Below are 21360 nucleotides of genomic sequence, written 5' to 3'. Positions count from 1 at the left end.
GCGTGGAGTGGAGTGGCAGTAGTTGTGATTCACGACTTCAGTACCTCCGGTCGGCGCGAGTGCTGCTCTGGCTGCTCCAGACGGTCCAAGCAGGCCTGTGTTAGACTTCACGCCCGTACAGAAACCTGCCACCTCATTAACACGCTCATGTTCTTGTGGTCCCTGGCAAACCTGTCGTCCTATTAGAAAACCAGCGTTTTCACCCGCGTTTCTGAAGACACACAAATTCATCATTTATTCCACTTATTTTTTTTCTAGCAAATGTTAATGTCATCTAAAACTTTTGTACTATAAAGCAGAACACAGAAGGGTATTTTCAATTATTTGTTTGTAAAACTACTTTTTACATCTTTTTCGGTTGCTTCGTTTCCACTTTTGTCCTGGCCACTTGGGCGAAAAGGCTTGGGGCCACACTGGACCGACCTGAACTGTGGGAGGAAACCAGAGTGCCCGGAGGAAACACAGGGAGAACATACAGACCTGATCTAAAGCTTAAGACCAGTTGAAAAATTGCTTGAATATGCATTTTGCATAATTGGACTTTAATGAGTTTTTTTTATTCAAAATATTTTCATTGGGTATCAATAGTCATTGAGTACAAAAGACACAAATTAATGAGAGACAAGACACAATCATTATACAAAATGGCAGATGCGCTTGTCAGAGTGATCACTTGCAAAGTAAAATGTTTTCCTTTTATTTTTCCCACAACTCACAATAAGTAAAATAGAATAATAATAATAATAAAAAATAGATATAAATACAATTACTATATATATATATATATATATATATATATATATATATATATATATATATATATATATATATATATATATATATATATATATATATATATAAAGTCAAGTCAGATTTCATCCAATTTTTTTTTTCCCAACTGGCCCTAATCCTCTTCCGTACATTAAGGAATAAAAAAGTCAAGTGGTTGACCCAAAAAAATTACACCTGCGCTGAGTTAAGGCCCTTACTGGTACAGTCTGCAGCGCAATAACCATCAGACGGCATTTGCGGGGAAAAGGGTTTCAAAAACCAAAACGAATTCAAAGACCTTGCTGCCCGTGTAGACTTTGCCAGGTAGCATCAAACATGGAACAAAAATGTTTTATTCTCTGATGAGAAAAACTGTAACCTTGACAGTCCAGATGGCTTCCAACGTGACTGGCAAGACAAGGAGATCCCACCCACGAGATGTTTTCTACAGCACAGTGGATGGGACTCCATCATGATCTGGGGTGCTTTTTCATTCGGGTCCAGACTGTTGATGCCCTTTGTGAAGCCATCTTCACCACAAATTTTTGAAGTGAGAGACAAGAACGGTGGAGCTACTCATCACTGAGTCCTACTGAGACTTTTTTTTTGTTGTGGTTGGGACAACTTTTTGTAATTTTTTGAGCGATGGTCTTAAACTTTTGATCAGGTGATAAACAGCCGATTTCAGTTGTTTTTCAAAGTGCTTTTTGTCACTCTCCCCCTCCTTGCTTTTGCATATTGTAGCTCTTCTTAAAACCTCATGAAGATCCAAATGTGCAAAAGGTAAATTCTAGCTATTTTTCAACTGGTCAGGTCTGTACAAACTCCAAACATAAGGCACTCAGGACCATCAATGTGGCCTCAACGGGGATTCAAACCATCAAAATCTTCGCAGCAAAGTTGTTGTCACCAGTTTATTATGTTTCACTCTGAATGAAACTTAATATTTCACTGTAAATCTGCACAATTAAAAACAATAATTAAAATCCTCACATGCAACTCATCTCCATTCTCTTTCAAGTCCACAGTAGAATTTAAAAGTCTCCTCTAGTGACTCGCTTGTCTTCAGTGCGGTGTATTTTTGGAATGAAGAAAGCTTTGAAGCAGTCAGGCTGAGATTGATTTCCTGGTCGCAGGTAAAAAGATGATGGACAAAAGTTGAAGGAGGCAGGCAGCAGTCGATGGAGGAGTCGAATGTGCCTGGTAACTGACTGTGGATCAGCCACAGCAGCTCATCAACACACTATTATCTCTCCTGCGCAGACAAGGAGGAAGAAAGCCAAATGTCGTCTTCAGCGGTGAACGGCGACTCCATCCTTGCTGCACACCTTTTCACCTGCAGGAAGAAAAAGCCTGCACACACTCAACACATTGTTTTATTCAAGTAATAATTTGCTGAATATTTAAAAACCAAAACTAACCATCTTATTATGTCGATTGAAAATAATTTTAAAAATGTTCTTTGTTTTCTGTGGTGTAGCAGTTCCTTTGATGTATACACTTTAAATCTGGTCCGTGTGACTCGGTGAGCCAGGAGCGCTTCTTGTCTAAAGTGACTTGTTCAAAGCAAAACAAGTCACATAATTCAATCAGATGAGTGTGACTCAGCAATTTCGTCAGTCATGACTCACAACTATTTCCTGCCAAAGAACTCATCAAACACGGACTGGCAGCCAACTGAGTCGCAATGGTGCCTCACAGGTTTTGGGTCCACGCCTGCACATGCACAATAGGCCGACAGTACACAGTCGGTGGCCAGTCATGAAAAAGAAAAATCTGGATTTTGGACAGTGTGTCGCCAGCTTGCTACATGGGCATGTCGCAGCAAAGGTTTGAATCAGGTCAATCGGACTGGTAAAAAGTTAAAGTTTAAAAAAAGTTTTGCCTCCTATCCAGAAGGCTTCCTCAGTTCTATTGTGCTTGGTTGGAGTTCAGGCTTATATTAGGGCAGTTGAATGGACAAGAGTAGAACCAATCCAGTGTGATGGGTGACAAAGGGTCAGCATGATGCTAATGCAAATGTGTTTATGGGTCACCGCCCATTGGGGGGTATTAACGTTGGGCCATTAATGCAAATGCTGATCGTAACCCAGGTGGCAATTGGGGCTATTCAGATGCTGATGCCACACTGCACAGGTGTGAAGGCTACATCTGCCCAGCGAGGCTGTTTAGGACAGCGTTGTACGAGGATGAAAGATGTGTCTCAATCCTCCACCTCTGTTTAGAGACGGTTTTCCACTTTGACAAAAATGGCCTCTTTCACTCCCCTTTCAAACCATTGGTCTTCTTTTGCCAAAACATTGCTGTCTTCAAAAGAGTGTTTCTTGTCCTCTAGATGTAAATGGACTGCTGAGTCTTGTCCAGAGGAGTTGGCTCTCCTGTGTTGGGCCATTCGTTTGTGGAGAGGTTGTTTAGTTTCTCCAATGTAAAGGTCTGGGCACTTTTGGCTGCACTGGACTGCATAAACCACGTTACTTTTGTGGTGAGGCGTCTTGTCCTTGGGATGGAAAGTGTTGAATGGTTTGAACTGAACCCGGACTTCATGTTTCTTCAGAGATTCTTCAGAGTTTCTCAAAGGGAATAACAATGCTATTACGGTGCTGGACATGTCCTTTGTGTGTTCCCTTTTGAAATTTTGGTAAAGGCCCAGTTGGGGTAATCTCATTTTTCTCATTTTTTTGTCTCCCCCTAGGTGAGCTGGGTATCTTTTGGGTAATGTTCCCTCAAATTTCTCAAACACACAAACTCTCTGAGAGGTCACCCGAACCATTGTGAGTGACCTGTCGCCGTCGGCTGTGGTGACTGTTGTAATAGTTTATAATAGCGTGTGAATTTTTTTTTTTTTTTTTTAAATAAAAGCATTCAATTGTCTTTGAATTGTATATTACATATTTGTTCAACAGAATCATCATATATATTTATATATATATATATATGCGCACATTTTGACCAACCACGAGCGACTTTAACAGAAATCAGCTCTTGAACATCAGCCAGCTCCAATAGTTCACTTCAAATAGCAGCTCTTCTACTTGCTGTCCGTTCCATTGTGTATGCAGCGGTGTCACTCGGCGGACGGTCTTAAGCACCACTGCAGCAGAGGACCTGTGGAAACTGCCGGTTAAGGAAACACACAGTCGAACTGTGAGCACTTCATTTTATTGGTCTAATGTCATAAGGCTTTATGTCTTGAAGAAGTCCAGAAATTGCGATAATTTATATTTAATTCAGGATGAATTTTTGTTGCGCACTGTAGTTATTTTCGTGCGCTGAGATCGTATCAGCTGTGTGCAATTGTGCACGCGCGCAGCTTAGAGGAAACATTGGTTTTGTGCTCGATGTCTCAATGTTCTGATCACTCCAAGTTTTTGTTCTAGTGGCGGTGTGAATCCAACTGGAGGTATTGGTCGGTGTGTGTTGGTTTCCCTTACACTTCAACGTTGAGGCTCCTCTCTGCTTCAATGTTAACCGCACAGTCCAGAAAAGCTAGTCGGTTGTTTTCCACATCTTCTCGGGTGAATTTGATGCATCCGTCTACCAAGTTGATGTGCTGTGTGAAGGGTTGTGTACAGATGTTTAAGAGCACAAGTGCGTTTGATGCCTCCTGGCTTTATGGCCTCATCAATAATTTCCAAATGGCTCAGCCATGCAGGCTTATTTATTCACTTGTCCCATCAGTTGGTGGTGATTCTGTTGAACGCGGCAATTACTGTTGCAACGTGCTGCTGAATAATAGATCACAGCGCAGCGCGATTTAACCGGCAGCCTCCGAACCGTGACCTGGACAGGAGTGTGCACCACGACAGAGCTCCTCTGTAGCTTTGCTGCTAAATATGAAAGCTCAGAGAGACGTGCAGATGCGCCTGCATAATACCACTCGCTGCTCTCTTCAAAGCCAGACTCACTTTCGTGGGGGTTTTGGAGGGAGATGAGTCGCACCAACTTTGCAGCTGGAGAATGAAATGACAGTGCAGGCTGAGGCCCTCCTGCTTCTTGTGGTGCCAGCAGGTCAGTGGCTCTCTGTGGACCACCTGACCAGCAGCTTATCACGCTTCTGCAGATGCGTGTCCGTCAGCTGCAGTAGCAGGACCATTATAGGAAGCGGCAAATGGAGCATCATGGGGTTTCCGTTTGATCTGAAACACGCAAGCCTTCGCTCCATTCTGTGACGTCTTCAATGTGACCTATGAGCGCATTTCCTGTTTGCGTGATTAGAGGTCCGGACTTGCCACGATTGGAATCAGCAACATGGCTGTTTCTCAGCTGAGAAGCTCATGGCACCATTGAATCAGATGCATCTACAGGAACTTGTTGACTGGTTTAGAGAGTGAGTCATCAGACCACCAGCTAAGTCATGATAAGGTTTAACCTCAACAACTTCAGCCTGACAATTAACTCTATGTCTGAATGATGACTTACATTCTGTTGGGTTTTCCTGTGTATAGAGAGTTAGCAGAGTTGTGTTTTATTATTATTTTTCCACATTTTCTGATCATTTTATTTACTGTATTTATTGAATTGATCTGTGGCTCTGTTTGTCATGTAAATCCATTTTTCTATGCCTTTTTAAGAACGACTATCTGTGAGGCAATGGCAAGTGTTTTCCTGAGTATTTCCTGAGTGTGAAACTTTAATCCATTGACAACATTAAGCGACATACACTGTGGTGGGAAAACTTCAATAACTGAAACCTGGATCAGGAAAAAAAACGCACAGTAAGGCTCCTTTAACATGGAAAAGTGCACAACTCAAGGCCTGGGGGCCAAATCCAGCCTGCCAAGCTCTTAAACTGGTCAGCAAGAGCTGTGAATATATGTAGACATAGACTGAAGGTCAACCAAAAACTGGATCACCCACAGCCTATCTGTGTTTCTGTGTAGCTGGTTTTCTTTTTTGAGGAGAAATGATCGATTTCAACAATTCATGTGGGGATGTTCACTAAAATGAGCCTCAAGTCATTATTAGGGTGACTTATGTTCTACCCTGTTTACACTCTTTCATAATAGGCTGATGAATTATTACATATGTTGCTCAGCCTGTGGCTTGAACTGTGTCTATAATACGGGTCCCTTGTGTTATGAGTTCGACCTTGCTGCCCTGCAGAAACACGATGAACGTTTGCTTAGCTGGATGCTGGTCAGTGCAAGACAATAAACGCCAGCAAACAAACTGGCAACGCAATGATAATCCAAGCAATTTCACCGACAGCGGTCTGAAGACTATACTGTATCTACAACACAGTCAATGTCCGAATATCATTTCAGCTCTGGAAAAGGTTTTGTGGATTGATTTCATTACAGGTTCAGGAATGACTCTCTTAAAGGTGAAGGTTGAAGGCTAGAGGAAAATAGAGAAAAGTTCCCCAAGAAATAAACAAGTCTGTGTGTATATCCGAGACAAACAGGAGGTCATGAAAGATGAGCTCTCGCTGGAACCTACAAATGGTTTGACTCAATGGAGTCAGACAACCTTGAGTGTCACGTCAACACTGTACTTTTCTGGCTAATAAAAGTATGAAAATAAGAATGTATTTGTCAAGATCTTTCTACATTCCAATGGCTAGATTTAAATTTGAAATGGACTTTACCAGGTGACCCTTTCCCTGATCAGTTGTGACAACTCTCCCGCTGGGATCTGCAGATCTCCTCTTGACTGTAAGCCGCCTCCGTCACGTACTCATCGCAGCCCATGATCAATGACTTTAAACGGTGTATTCAGAAGTAGCTGGCGCTCTTCTGTCGGATTCCCGCGCCTGCTAACGCCACATAAGCACATCTGGACGTCTCTCTGATCTCCCCCACTTTGTTGTTCCCCTCAACTAATCACAGCCATTAGTAACCCACAGGCAGGACGGTTTCCATGGCGACCATCCTGATGTGTTTCATGCCTGTAATATCTTGGTCATTTCATGCCATCTGTTTCTGCCGATTGCAGGATCTGAAGTGCGCGTGTGTGTGTGCGATAACTGCGCTCTCTTTAATGGGATCGCTCAGATTAACAAAACGCTGTTGAGAGTTTGTGTCAAGGTGGAGCCGCGGAAGCCTTTTAACCCTTAATGGCCCATAATTATGAAGTGTCACGGAGGCAGCTGTGTCTGTTGCCAACCTGGGAGAAATCATCGTAAGTAGTGTTTACGTCCTATTCCTGGCTAAACATCTCCAATTCAGAGGCTATGGATTGAGCAGGAAACGTATAGAAAGCCAACTCAGAGAGCGACTTAGTTCTTTTGATACTTGCGGATACCACAGTGTGATTCTTAACCAAAGGGCCGCGAGCGCCCCCTAGAGCAGTGATTCTTCAGGATAGGGCTGGGGCCCATGGTTGGGCAGCGAGCGCCTCCTAGAGGGCAGCTAGAAGTTTTTTTTGTTTTACACTTCTTTGGCAGTGAGGGCCGCGAGACGCTTAGTTTGAATACATTAGCCACATATGGTGGCAGTTGTGTGTCACTGAATTGACTTGACAGCTGCAAATCTGTGATAGTAAACAACTACAGAGAAGTTCTTGAAAAGAAAAAATGATAAAGAAAGTGAGTCAGTGAAGCAGCACATTTTATGGCGATACTTTAATTTACACTTTACTTCTTTACTATCTTCTTTGGACTTTAGATTAAATATATTGTTTTTATTTTATGATATTTAGCCATGGTTTTATTATACGTATTTTGTTCAGAATTTTATTCGTTTTTTTCAAATGTTCTCATTTTGCATCAAGTGTATTTTATTTTCCTTTTCTTCTTTGGTAAATTTGATGACTATGACTTGCACTTGGTTCTGCTGCTGGTTGGACTTTTTGATGACAAATAACTTGGTGCTGATCAGATGGTTTCATGTCATTTCATAAGTTTTTTTTGGTTTGCATGGTTATTGAACACAAATGAAATCAGTAATTCTGAAATCATAAATCACAGTAATGAATCGGTTCTATTCCTTGAATGGGCCCCGGACCCATGTGTTCTGGAAAAGGTGGGCCCCGAGATCAGAAAGGTTCAGAAGCCCTGGTCTAGGGAGCAACACAATCAGTACAGTGTCATTACTCATGTCACAGTTTTCCACCTGCCGTGACTTCGTGTCTTTGTGGGACATCTGATGAATCAGTATGTGCTGAACCACTTCCTATTGAGTTCTTGAGCACTGAAAGGTCAAATCCTTTGAGAGAACCACCTCCATCTCTGACTGAAAGAAACATTTATAGTTGCACTGTACCTTTACATATTTGCAAATGTTTGGCATGAGTTGCTGCTTTAATGTTGAGGAGTGAACAACAAACCGACTTTTTTCAACTCAACCGATGCTGCTCTCAATATTTGATAAAATTAGCAACAAATAAATAATGAGTTCACTCTCACCTTCATCACACATGAATCACCCAGCTGTTTGTCGAGACTGTTGTCGCCGATGATCCTCCGTTGTATTTCTGCTGCTGCTTCGCAACAGCGATGTCCCTGTTTCTTCACACTGTAACTGCAAATTTCCCCACGGATGGGAGCCTCATTGCCATTTTTACATTCTCTTCCTCACTCCTCATCTCGCGGGCTTAAGGTGCGCTTCCATCAATTTATCTGTCCCTGCACATGCCTCACATTTTTCTGGAGCGGTTCGTATTTTTAAAACCGAGTGTGTACGTTTGGCTTAGCTATAAAATGTGGCATGCCGAAGTAATACAGTATTACCAACAGCACCTTCTGCACATTATTAAATGATATTTCTTGCTGTAGCTTTTTCAATTAATATTAACCAATTATATTTAACCGATTAATAGATTGTGCAAATGATGCTTAATATAAACTTTCTTTCACAGGAAGCATACTGTATTTCACTGTGCCAATTCCAGGTGCACCACATGATGCAATGTGATGTCATATTCAAATGATGAAGGAGAGTGAATGAAAGAGTTCCAAATTTGATGTCTAAAAAACTTGATAGAAGCATGAAAAAAATGTTGTGTGCACTTCATGCAGTGACAAGTTCACTCATCACTGGAGTACTTTCACCCTGATATTTAAGTATATGTGTGAATATTCATTTTAAATATAAGTAGTAGTAATTAGATGAATTCAACTCGTAGGTAATGTGGCATCACTCCTGACATTTAAATAAAATTGCTTTTGTTATTTAACTAGAATGAATATGTCTCTTTCCCCACATGTAACATTGTTTAACAAGTTTATCAGAATTAGAAAACGTATTAATTCCGAGGGGAATTCTGTTCGTAACATGCTCTGTACATAACATATAACTATGAAATGAAAAAGAAATTTTATCAAGTGCAAAAGCTATACAAAACAATCTTATAAACAATGTGCAAGAAAATGCAGATACAAGAACAGAAAGAACAGAATGTCGTGCCAAAGAATCCTTCACTGTAAAATTTTCAAGGATGATGATTATGTTTAACTCCTCTCCTTTTAAAACATCCTCAAACTAAAGTCGCAGTAAGTGATTTACTGTCGTAGAGAAAATTTTCTTTTTTTCTTAAATACGTTGAACTGAAATATCGCTCCTTTTTGACTGTTCTTTCTTCTTCTACCATCCAAGCTAAAGCTTCGCCTACTGTCACTTGCCTGGCTGGTTCAGTCATCCTCGGTGAGGACCTTATTGGCTGTAGAGTTGTCGGGGCTGGTTTTGAGTTGCGAGCCATTTTTTTTTTCTCCATCGGGTAAGAAAAGATGAATGAATTTTTAAAGACCTCCTGACGTGGCGCAGCTTCACTCCACATCATTAAACTCTCATCGTCGCCTGAGAGAACAGAGAACGTTGTTGATGGAGGCTTAGTTTCATTAGCGCTCCATGTTTGTCGTCCAGCTTGTCTGTTGGTGCTGTTTATTTCGGGCATCAGGGCCAGATGGAGAGTGAGCTGCACCCCCTCTGTCCTGGTCTCTTTCTGTCTAACTGCAGAAGACGAGAACGAGGGTGGGCACTTTAAAAGCAGCACATCCCCAGGCAGACGGCTCCGTCTGCTGCTCCGTTATAGTCGGAATATGCCTCAGAACTGGGCTGTTTCCATGGTGACCAAATATTTGATGGGCATTTATACGGAGGACAATGGTCGTTCTGCCATGAGAGCGGCCGCAGTTTGGCATCTTCCAGAGATGATGATAGGTGTTCTGCAGTTCTGCGTGTCTGCACGGTCATGCATTCAGCACTCACTTTCTTTGACATGGTGCTTTCTGCACGACATCTCCTAGGACGTTGCACACTCCTGAGTTACACCTCAGAGTGAGGACGGACGCAGGAACAAGATGGGCAACAAAATCCTTGTTTCGCAGATGCTGGAGCTCCATTAGGGAAGTTATGGGAGGTGCTGGCGAGTTCTTGCTGAGGCTGACACAGCGGACAATTTAGCAAACTGACTTCTCACACTCGGTTTTTAACCTCCTATTTAGGTTGGTATTCCAGCAGTGGACACTTTCCCTAGTCAAGCCCACGACCAAAACTTTGAGGGTCCAGGATCGAGTCATGGCCCAGACTAATGATGGGCAAAACCAAAACAGAGACTGAACTGAATACAGAAAAAAAGAATATTTTGTTCCAATGTCAGTATTTCAGTTCTTGGTTTATTTAGACAAAAATGACAACAGTTCTGTTTGCAGTAGGAAATACATGTGTCTATTGGACTGACTTCTGTATTCAGTTTGGTCTTGCTATCTCATTGGTCTCGAACCTGGGTCAGATGGTCTTGACAACAACACTACTGGACAGCACTTACAGTTACAATTGACAGACAACCACTCACACCTACCAACAAATGAGTTATGACTCAACCTGCAATGGGAAGCCTGAAGAAAATCTGCACAAGAATAGAGCATACAGTTCACACCAGCTGGGCCCAGGAAACCAAGGATAGTTAAAACATCACCTTGAACAACCACAGTGTTTCCTAGTGAGAAACCTACTGTGTGGTTTGTGTACATTGACCCACATATGGTTGGTGTGATATTTGGCGATTGAAGCTAATGGTTAGCAATAAGACTGCATTCAACATATTTTTTCATCACGGCAACGGTAAAAATGAATCCTATCCGTATTAAAAACTGTTTATGATTTGCCACAGCCGCCATCATCTGTGCACCCGGTCATAAACCATCACATTGTACACTACAAGCTGAGATCAAAACTTGAGAGCCCTGCAGCAGCATATATATAATCATCGCCCAAACACCCTTGAGATTTCACCTGGAAGAAACAAATCTAAACTTCATAGAACAGTGATTCTTAACCATAGGGCCGGGACCCATGCAGTTTTTTTGTTTGACACCTTTGGGCCGTGAGGGGCGCGAGATGCTCAGTTTTAATTCATGAGCCACGTATGGTGGCAGTAGTGTGACACTGAATTGACTTGACAGCTGCAAATCTGTGATAGTTAACAACTATGGAGAAGTTCTTGAAAAGAAAAAATGATAAAGAAAGTGATGTCGCCCCCAACAGTAAAAACTGTTCATGAAAGCACCTGCAGCATGTGTGAAAATTAATTAGGACATTTTATGGCAATACTTACACTTCACTTATAAATTCTTTGGAGTTTAAATAAAATAGATTATTTATATTTTATGATATTTAGACATGGGGTTATTATATTTATTTCATTCAGAATTGTATTCCGTTTTTCCAATTTTCTCAACAGTTTGCATCAAGTGTATTTTTTTCCTTTAGTAAATTTGATGAATATGACTTTGTACCTGGTTCTGCTACTGGATGGATTTTTGATGACAAATAAATATCTTTACAATGACCACTTGGTTTCATGTGATTTCACAAGGTTTTGGTTTGTTTACGTGTAAATACGGTTATTGATCACAAACGAAATCAAGAGTCATGAATCAGTTCTATTGAATGGGCTCCAGGCCCATATGTTCTGAAAGGTGGGCCCCGAGATCAAAAAGGTTCGGAAGCTCTGTCATAGAAGATATTACAACATGCATCTCACTCTCACTTAGCATCTGCTCACAAGTGGACCTTCCACACAAGTAGCTGTGGCTAACATAGTAGCTTCAGGCATCAACACTAAAAGGCCTTATATCTGCACAGGACAAACTGTGATGCCAACGATGGCATTTGTGGATTATACAAAAGCATCCGGGACTCACAGTAGTAGATGGTCTTACAAGAGAAACTGTGTGTTCATGGTAGCACTGACAAAGTCGCTTAAATAGCTGCGGAAAATCTGAGGATTCATTTATTGTTATTAGTGTCGACAAGACATTACTGCAGCTGATTAGACACTTGACTGCGCTGTTTTTAGAAATAATGCCCGAGGGGTTCTTTAAATTATGAAGGAAGTAAATAACATTCCAAACAGCTCCCCATTTCCGCTTTAATTCGCAGCATTTAACAGTCTCTCTCCCGTGTGAGCTCGTGTGGCAGGCAGAAGCGGCGGCGCTCTCTTCAGAGAGAAGCCAGCGTCGACGCAGAGTCTTTGTTGTTCAGTGAAAAGCACATTAATAGCCAGTGTCTCTCCCCTCGGGTTATTGTGCTGCTGTTGTTTTTACTTTTGTAAACAACTGGAGAATGTTCAAAGCGTCTCGAGACGGAAAAAAAATGAGATGTAGGACACCATGTTTCCCGTCCTGGTGGACTCCCAGCATGCTTGCGACTCAGCACCTGCAGGTCAATGACCATATGCTTTGGGTTCGCAATCCACATGGAGAGCAAGACCCTCACCCCTCCTTCCTGTGCCCCCCACACTCACACACACACACAGGCAGAGGACATTCCGACAGCAGCCGACCAGCAGGAATGAAAGTAGTACTCTTTCAATTTATGAATTCATTTGTTTCAATTAGAAAATGGCTGGTGAGACATTGGAGTTGAAGAAATAAAATAAATAATTCCAAAAAAAAAAGACACCAATAGACTACGACTGTAAATATCTCAAGGTCAGAAATATAAAGATATACTTGGTGTTTGCAGGAGAATGTGTTGGGCGCCAAGTGCAAATCACTATCATGTATTCTGGAGTTGTCCTAAATTAGAGGGATATTGGAAAAGTGTTCATGACTCTTTAGATAAAGAAATACCTCTCAGTTGTCTGAGAGGTATGTCTTTCTCCCAGAAACCCCTCCATTAATAAATTGGCAATCAACTATTTTAGAAATATTTTAAATGGAGAAAATTACTTACCGTGTTAGAATGCAAAAGGAGCAATTTGACCGTATTTGGAGTAAATGGATTAATTTTGTTACCCCAGAGATGATGGAGTTTAATTTGAATTGGAGTTTCTAGTTGAATATATATATTATCGTAGGTTGAGCACCGCCAGTATTTGGGTAGGTTTTTTTTGGTATTATTATTTTGTTTTCCTTTATTTTTATTTTTTTCTGTTTTGGTTGTTGCTTGTTGTTATAGTTTTGAACCTATGGAAACATATAACAGAGAACTAATTACTTTTGTTATTTTTCTCTATTTGGTGTGATTGGGAGAAAGAGTTTGTTTTAGTTATACTTGCAATAACAATGCAATTACAAAATATATATATATCTCAAGGTCAACGCATGCTATAAAAAGTGCAGTCATGAAAAAATCTTGCTTGTTAAAATGGACGGGGGAAAAGTGTTTTTCACAAATAAAAAAACAGAACAGAAAAGTTTTGATAGAAAAAAAAACATATTCCTTACAAAACTACGATTTAAAAAACATGCAACCTGTTCAATGAAGACCCAAAATGTATTTTAAAAGTGAAGTTGGTCAATAACCCATATAAGAGATAAAATGGTGGTGCAATGTTAGCACTGCTGCCTCTCAACAAGAAGGTTTTCTCGGTTGCTAGTATAGACTCCAACACTCCCCGCAACCCTGACCAGGACCAAGCGCTGGTTAGATGTATGTACGGTAGACAAAAAAAGTGAATATACAAAAGGTTTGCGAAGAAACAATGGGAACAAAATAAAAATAGAAGAAAGCTTTCACCTCAAAACTGTCAATCAATAGTAAAACGGAAGTTGTGAAGCCTTGAACAGCTGCAAGTTGAGGGTGTGATTGATGAATCCAGGAGCAACATCTGTCATCTGAGCTCCAACATGAACTCACAGCTGATAATGACCAACTCTGTGATTTCTCACGAGCGGCAGCAGATTTGAGCATTTCAGCCTCCACAGTTGATGAGCAGCATGCAAGCAAGTGACGGTTTGAAATGCTAATGACTCAGATGCGACTGGCAGAGACGGCACAGCAGCGCAATTAGAGGACGGACAGTAATGGGACACATTTAAATGACGACCGTATGTTTTGCTGTGGTGCCCGGGAGCAGCGAGGGAACATCTGAACGTCTCATCACATTTCTGCTTCAACACCTCTCGTGGGTATTGTTCTACTTCCTGTTTCATGCGGAGTCCTCCAGACCTATTCAGGAATTCAATTTGAAAATTGACCACAGATAAGGACAGAATTTGTCATTCCATCTAAGATTGAAATCATTTCTGAGGACATTTATCTGTGAAAACACAAAGTCTGAGATGGAATAACAGTCATGCACACTGCAACTGAGCTGTGAGTTTCACCCACTTCGATAAAACAGGAAAATCACACACAGACAGCAGAGCTGTGCCAAGCTGCTCATTTACACTTATTTCATCTTGGTGATCTGATCCTTTTTTAGCATTTGAAATATCATTGATAGCAATGAGGTCAATCCATGAATGGATTGGAGGTAATAGAAGCACAAAAGAGGTAGAATATCGAGAAATTCTTGAGAGAATAGTTTTTAAAGCAAAAAACTCTAGAGGAAAGACCAGAAGAAGAAAATGACCAATAAATGGTAGTGAACAAACGTGTATAAAAAGTAATGATTTAAACAGGAAGAACACAATCATCTTTGTGTTTATATCAGCAGAAGTTGTCCAAATTTGGCTAAACAACTATCTACAGTAAAAAAAAAAATACAAACAGTTTTTGCATTTTAGTGGTCTTTTTGTGTAATTTTTATTCATTTTTTACCTTTACTGTATGTTTAAAGAGACACGCACAAATAGGGGCAATTGTACAGTGTCCAATTAACCTACAGAGGATGTTTTTGGTTTATGGGAGGAAACCAGAGTACCTGGAGAAAACCCACACACAAAATGCAAACTGGCTTTGTGCGACAAATGGTGTCATCAAGAGGATGGTCGATCTTTCAGGCTTGATCTGTATGACTTGATCAGTTAATTCACAAGTGAAACAGCACTTAGTTTATGGAGAAAGTTGTGCTTTTGAAAGTAGGCGGGATTACTAGGAGGTCTTGAGGATGCATGTCTAAAGCTGTGGGACCATGTGGTGGTGGAACTAAGATAATAAGAAGTGGTCATGTGCTCCGTCCTTTATAGCATAACTAGGAAGATCAAGGAAGGTAATCGGAATCTAAAGCCGCCAACGGTTGCAGTGCCGAAAGAACAACGCAAATACAGTCATTTGAAAAACTGTTTTCCAAGAGCTTCTTCATGCTCTTGGTTGGCTGCAGGCGGCCATTACAAGCCAGGAATGAGACGGTCTTTCTGTGCAGTCGCTCAAGTGTGAAGAGCCGTCAGGGTGGGATTGTGGTGCAGAATGAGAGGGGGGCACATGGGCAGTCACTTATCCATTCACCACTCACTCCTCACTTGGCATGATGCCCCGGGTGGATGACCAGTTCATGTGATAACATTTATACAAGCATCTCATGCTCGGATGGACCACAGAGGCAGTTGGATGAGACAAGGTTCTGGTTCTGGGAATGAATCCATGTTCTTTAACTACACTGAGAAGATAAACAACATTGCATAAATACACAATCCACCCAAGTTTAGTGACACTGTCAATAGTATAGTGTCCCACCTTAACTGAACCAACTACCCTCCATAAACAAGCATGACTATCCACTGTAGATAGTCATCTACTCATTGAGGACAAAATGGTTCCCTTTTCTTTTCATTTCAACTCTTCAAAAGTGGATATCAAAATGTACTCTTTTGACTTGAACTTGGCTTTCAATGTAACTGAGAGGCTTCCTGTGAGGGTGCCCTGGGAACATGATGCGACTGGTGCTGGTCTTTAAAAACAGCCCGCGCCACACAGGAAGCAGGACCTTTTCCTCTGGACTTTCTGAGGGGGACATGGTCACGCTGTCTCCATCAAAACAGGATGTCTCAAATCACTTCATTTACAGTGGCATCCTAAACATGAAATCCAACTGTTGGGACTAAATGTGGTCTTGGTCCTGAAACCAGAAGGTGTAATCGCCCAACAGACCGTGCTTTGCATCTTCATATGTTGGATTAAGGACACTCAAATCGTCATTCATGGTGGGGAAGTTCATCTTGCGCCCCTCTCACCTGTGCTTCTGACCTCTTGATACAGAGAAGTCAACTTCAGTACACTTTGGGGGTCACTTGGAATCTGCTCAAGTTGTCCAAGAATCAGGCTCCATGTCATGGCGCCATTTGCTATTTAACCTTAAGCACTTGAGAAGCCACAGAGGGGAGGTGGCCATAGGACGGGCTGCTAATAAAATTAGGAGGAATTCTAACAGACCGTTGATGTTTATTTATGACAGCCGGATGAATTATTCAACGCTCACACTGCTGCCTCTGACACACACAAACGCTCGGAAAGTCGATGTGGCAGCAGGCTGGTCCGAGTGAGAGGAACTCGGTGGGAAGCCACTTTCGCATACAGCAACTTCAGCTAAGAGACTGTCAGCTACAGCGAGATTCACCTCTGGGAGTTTAGGAACGACGCCAAACCTGGAAATATTGAAGGGTACAGAGACATGACCGTGATGTCTCTGCAGTTAGAACTTTTCTTTGCAGTCAAATGCCGTAAGAAGCAGAAGAAGGAGCTGACGGGAAATATTGTTTTCCCACGTTAAGCCTGCATGAATGTGGGGGGTCTTATATCTACCTCAACCAAAGTTGGATTTGTGCTGTGGTTTTTCACTTACACCCTGCAAGCACATCGGACACCAAATATCTCCAAGTATACAGTAACTTTTTTTAGACAAACTCTCATTAGTGAGATCAGTAGTTGCTGAGACTACGATTTCCACCAGATGAGAGTTTTCAGATGCATCTCACACTTAGATCAGATACATCAGTGAACACACGATTGAAGTCGTCACATTGATCAGATCTAAACTGAACTTGTGGTCCTACGTTTCAGAGGTGGACACAGACGGATCTGCATCGGCTTTTGTCTGAAAAAAAAACATGACCATGTCCTATCTCAAGGTGGTCACTGCAGACCTGCTAGGATCAAGCATGCATGTGCTCTCGGTGCGACAAAAGTGAACGCAGGTCTTGCTGTCTTCAATTGAACTGCGGAACTTGTTGCATAAGTCACCTGCACTGCTGTCTACTACCGCTTTGCTGTTTCTCAAAAAGTGGCTTGCAAGCTTTTTGTGGCTTTAATAAACATATAAAGCAAGCATAACATGAGTGCACCCGGAGTTCACTGTTTGCGGGAAAAGAATGAGGAAGTGTCATTTTGCAGTCCCACGGTTCAGTTCTTGTCAGTGTGTGGTTACCATCAGCTGCATCTTTAACCTGGGTCACCACAGTGAGGGCACTTCATTGTCCTTGATGTTAGAGAACGACTTTTTTAAACTCTGAACCTGATCATGTTGGAATATTTTTAATATCGACATGAAAGTACACAGTCTGTGGGCTGTCATAGTTGCTGTTTAATATCCACTGGTTCCTCTGAGAAGGAGTCTAGATATCTTGCTGAGGAAGTACGCTTGTATACAGACCTTAGTCTTCCTGTCACAGACCATAGTTGTCAGTTCTCTCAATACTTTTCAGTTTAAAAACTATATTCTCAAGCATTTCACGTTTATCTTTTCATATTGATTCATTTTTGTGAACTATTGATGTCATCAACATTTAATGTATATCACTATTTTAAATTTCAATTTTCATTTTCACTGACGCTGTATATATTTAAATATTTAAATATATAATATATAGAGCGAGGTGCAAGGAGACTCGCTTCACTGAGTTACATGGTAATTGCTATAAATAACTCCTTATGCCGCTCTCCTCCTCCTCAGCTGTTGGAGGAGCTTTTAATCGCAATTGACACGTACGAAAGGAGTGCCATCTCATGGCTTACCGAAGCCCAACCTCTGTCTTTGTGTTACGTGGCGTGCAGGATATGCAGCAGAAGACAGAACAATTCAGTTGACAGCCTAATGTGCTGGAAGCTGCCTACTGTGTCAGTAAACGACGCAAAAGTCCACTTTCCCGACGTCGCTATATAACACCATCGGAGGGAGGATGTGTTGCACCCTAACATTCATATATTATTTTATTTATTTATTTTTGTGAATTACAAATCTCTGACTTTTATTTTTCAGTTGAAATCACAATGAACTTTTGAATCACCGTGATTTCATGTTTTAATGCTGTGTGCGCACACTTCCACAGTCCTCTTGTTGTGACCTGACAGAAAAGCGCTGAGTGCATCTTCCTGGAATCCTGCGGTCGCATGTTTTCAGAGAGAAGATGAGAAACTTCCTGTACAGATCAGCAGAAACTTTAGATAAATAGGTGAACCTGTGGGTTTCTGGTGTTTGTATCGTTGTGAGAGCTCTGGCTAACACAGATACGATCGTTTCTGACAGCCGTACGTGACGACTCAAAACCACCTTGCACTGTTCTAGCAAACTGCTTATTACGAGGCACTCAGTTGTATACTAGCCTTGAGGGTGAGCTGAACAGTTTCTAGCCCAAAATAAACATTTAAATGAAAATGGTCTGCATTTTATGCATTTCTTTGCTTTATCGATTTACCAATCATAGTTAGCATTTAATCTGAAAATGAACACAAATGAAAATGAATCTGAAATGCTGACAAAAAAACACGAACAATGCAGAAAAACAAAGCATTTTCAGCCTAAATTGCTTTTACAATTAACTAATCTCTGGGGAAAAAAAGCCAAATCAGAAAGGAAAACAAACACTGCAAAACCAGACATAAACTTTAGAATAACTGCAAAGAAACTTTCGCTTCCACCTTTATGCGGCATGTGTGGTTAAAAATCAGTTTCCCGTGTCAACCATCTGTTCGGAGCCTTCCTCCAGCAGGCAGCCAATCACATGAATTTCCCCAAATTCAGTGTCCTGAAGTGTGTTAAATACACAGGCTGCAGAAGAGCATGGGAAAGAACCCCCGTCGCCCGGTTCTGAACTCTGGCCGGGTTCAACCTGCCAACGTCTGCAGACAAAGATCTGAATGAAGAGTGAAGCGCAGAGCCAGGGGGAGAGACGTGGAGGGGCAGGAAGGACAGAGGGGGACAAAAATGTCTGTCAGACTTTAGCCTGTCACCTAGGCTTTCATCCGAATACACATACACTGTATTCACCACAACACTTGGCTCACTTGCTTTACACGTGGAACAGCCACATTGTCACTCAACCACCAGGTATAGGTACTACGACGACATCACCCATTGATATTGGTGAGCAATGAAGGGCGCCGTCAGTGAGGACATGAGAGTTTTCTCCCGCCCAGACGTGAATGTTATGGACCTTAAATCGTTGAACCTGTTCGGAATAATGTATCCGCTTTGTGTCCTGGAGCTTACATTGATTATTAATATGATGATTATTAATATCTTTTTCTAAACCTTTTTGATCTCGGGGCCCACCTTTCCCCAAACAAATGGACCCGGGGCCCATTCAATAAAACTGAATCATTACTCTTGATTTCGTTTGTGATCAATAACCGTATTTAATCTGCTTACATGTAAACAAACCAAAACCTTGTGAAATGACCTGAAACCATGTGAGAGATAAAATATTTGTCATCGAAAAGTCCGACCAGCAGCAGAACCAGGTGCAAGTCATATTCATCAAATTTACCAAAGAAAAATAGAAAAAAAATACACTTGATGCAAACTGTTGATGCAAAAATTGGAAAAACTGAATACAATTCTGAATAAAATACATTTAATAAAACCATGTCTAAATATCAATTTAAACGCCAAAGAATATATAAGTGTAAATGAAAGTATCACCATAAAATGTTCAAATTAATCTTCAAAACTGCTTCAACAGGTGCTTTCATGAACAGTTTACAGTTGGGGGCGGCATCACTTTCTTTATCATTTTTTTTTTTACCAAGAACTTCTCCATAGTTGTTGACTATCACAGATTTGCAGCTGTCAAGTCAATTCAGTGACACACTACTGCCACCATATGTGGCTAATGTATTCAAACTGAGCGTTTCACGGCCCAAAGTGGTAAAAACAACAAAAAACTTGTAGCGTCCCTGGCGCTCGAAGCCCAACCATGGGCCCCCAGCCCTATGGTTTTGAATCACTGAATTAGAAAAACTGCATCAGTGGACGCAATTGCTCCCAGTTTTGCAGCAGATCAAGTACTTGTATTGCTTGTATTCTTTAATCCAACACCCGGGCAAGGAACTAAGATCGAATCCTGGAATGTCGACTGCGGAAACAGGAAGTTCTGCTTGTCTTGAGGAAGTCAAGAGGCATCAACCTGCTCTGCTTCTACTTCAGTTGCATGACAGAATTAGGAAGTGTCGCAATTGTATGTTGAAATTTGCCTTTAACAGTTGCATGAAATGCAGTCTGAAAGCGAGTGACACGGGTGTCGCTCGCAACTAAGGTGAACAGCTCAAGTGGAGGCACCTCTTGGTCCGGCACTGTCATAACCCGTCAGGTGGATTGCCACCTCTGAAACGCCAATCATCCTGACTGACAAACCCCTCATCCTTCGAGTATTCTGAGACGCTCGCTGACATCAGCATTTGCTGGATTCCTGCCCACAGCTCCCTCTCTGACCTTGTCTGCCAGACGTGCGATACTCTGGACTACCCTTCTGCCTCCATTACCTCTGCCTGACCTTCCTCCTGTCATCTCCTGACTCATCTGGACCTCGCACTTCCTCCTCACTGACCCCGAACGCTTCCCCGTCACCTCCTTCCCGGCTTTCCTCCGGTCCCTGCCTCGCCGCGCCGCCTGCTCCTGGCTACTCTTCTCCAATGAAATCAGTGAAACCTCTATTGACTTCTGGATTCTTTTATTATCATTATTATTATCATTTTTTTAATGCTGATGGGTTGAAGGGAGGCAGTGTTGTATTGGATATTCACAGAGAGGTGCGAGCCCACAATGGGAACTGTGTCATTATTACCCGGACACAATGTTCTGCTCTCGCTATCCCGCCTCCTCCTCGCGCTCTCACGTCCTGCTCTTCCATTATTTATTCCCTCAGACATTTTTAGTCGTTTTTGAATGAAATGTGCAGTCGGTCACACATCATCTTGCAGACCGTGCAGCCGATAAACACACAGGCGATGATTCAGCGCCACATCCATCAATCGCTTCCCTCTCTCTCTCTCTCTCTCTCTCTCATGAACAGCATCTGAGAGGAATCGTTTGGATCTCTTTAGGCAGACTATTCATCCCTCACAGAAGTTGTCCTCTGTCATCAGCAGGAGATGCAGAGCAGCAAAGAATCATCCTGGTGATTTGCCAAAGGGCTTTGCACCCACCGCCACCCTGATGCCTTTTGTGAGAGTGAATCCAGAAAGGCTATTAAATCTTTCTTTCCTCCTGCTGAGGTGCAACAAGCCGTCCTGCTTCTCTGCTGTATCAGAATCAGAACAATGTGGCTAC

The sequence above is a fragment of the Synchiropus splendidus genome, chromosome 10 (assembly GCF_027744825.2).
Source record: "Synchiropus splendidus isolate RoL2022-P1 chromosome 10, RoL_Sspl_1.0, whole genome shotgun sequence".
Lineage (NCBI taxonomy): Eukaryota > Metazoa > Chordata > Actinopteri > Syngnathiformes > Callionymidae > Synchiropus > Synchiropus splendidus.
The sequence above is the reverse complement of the archived record's forward strand: the minus strand, read 5'-3'. Positions refer to the sequence as shown.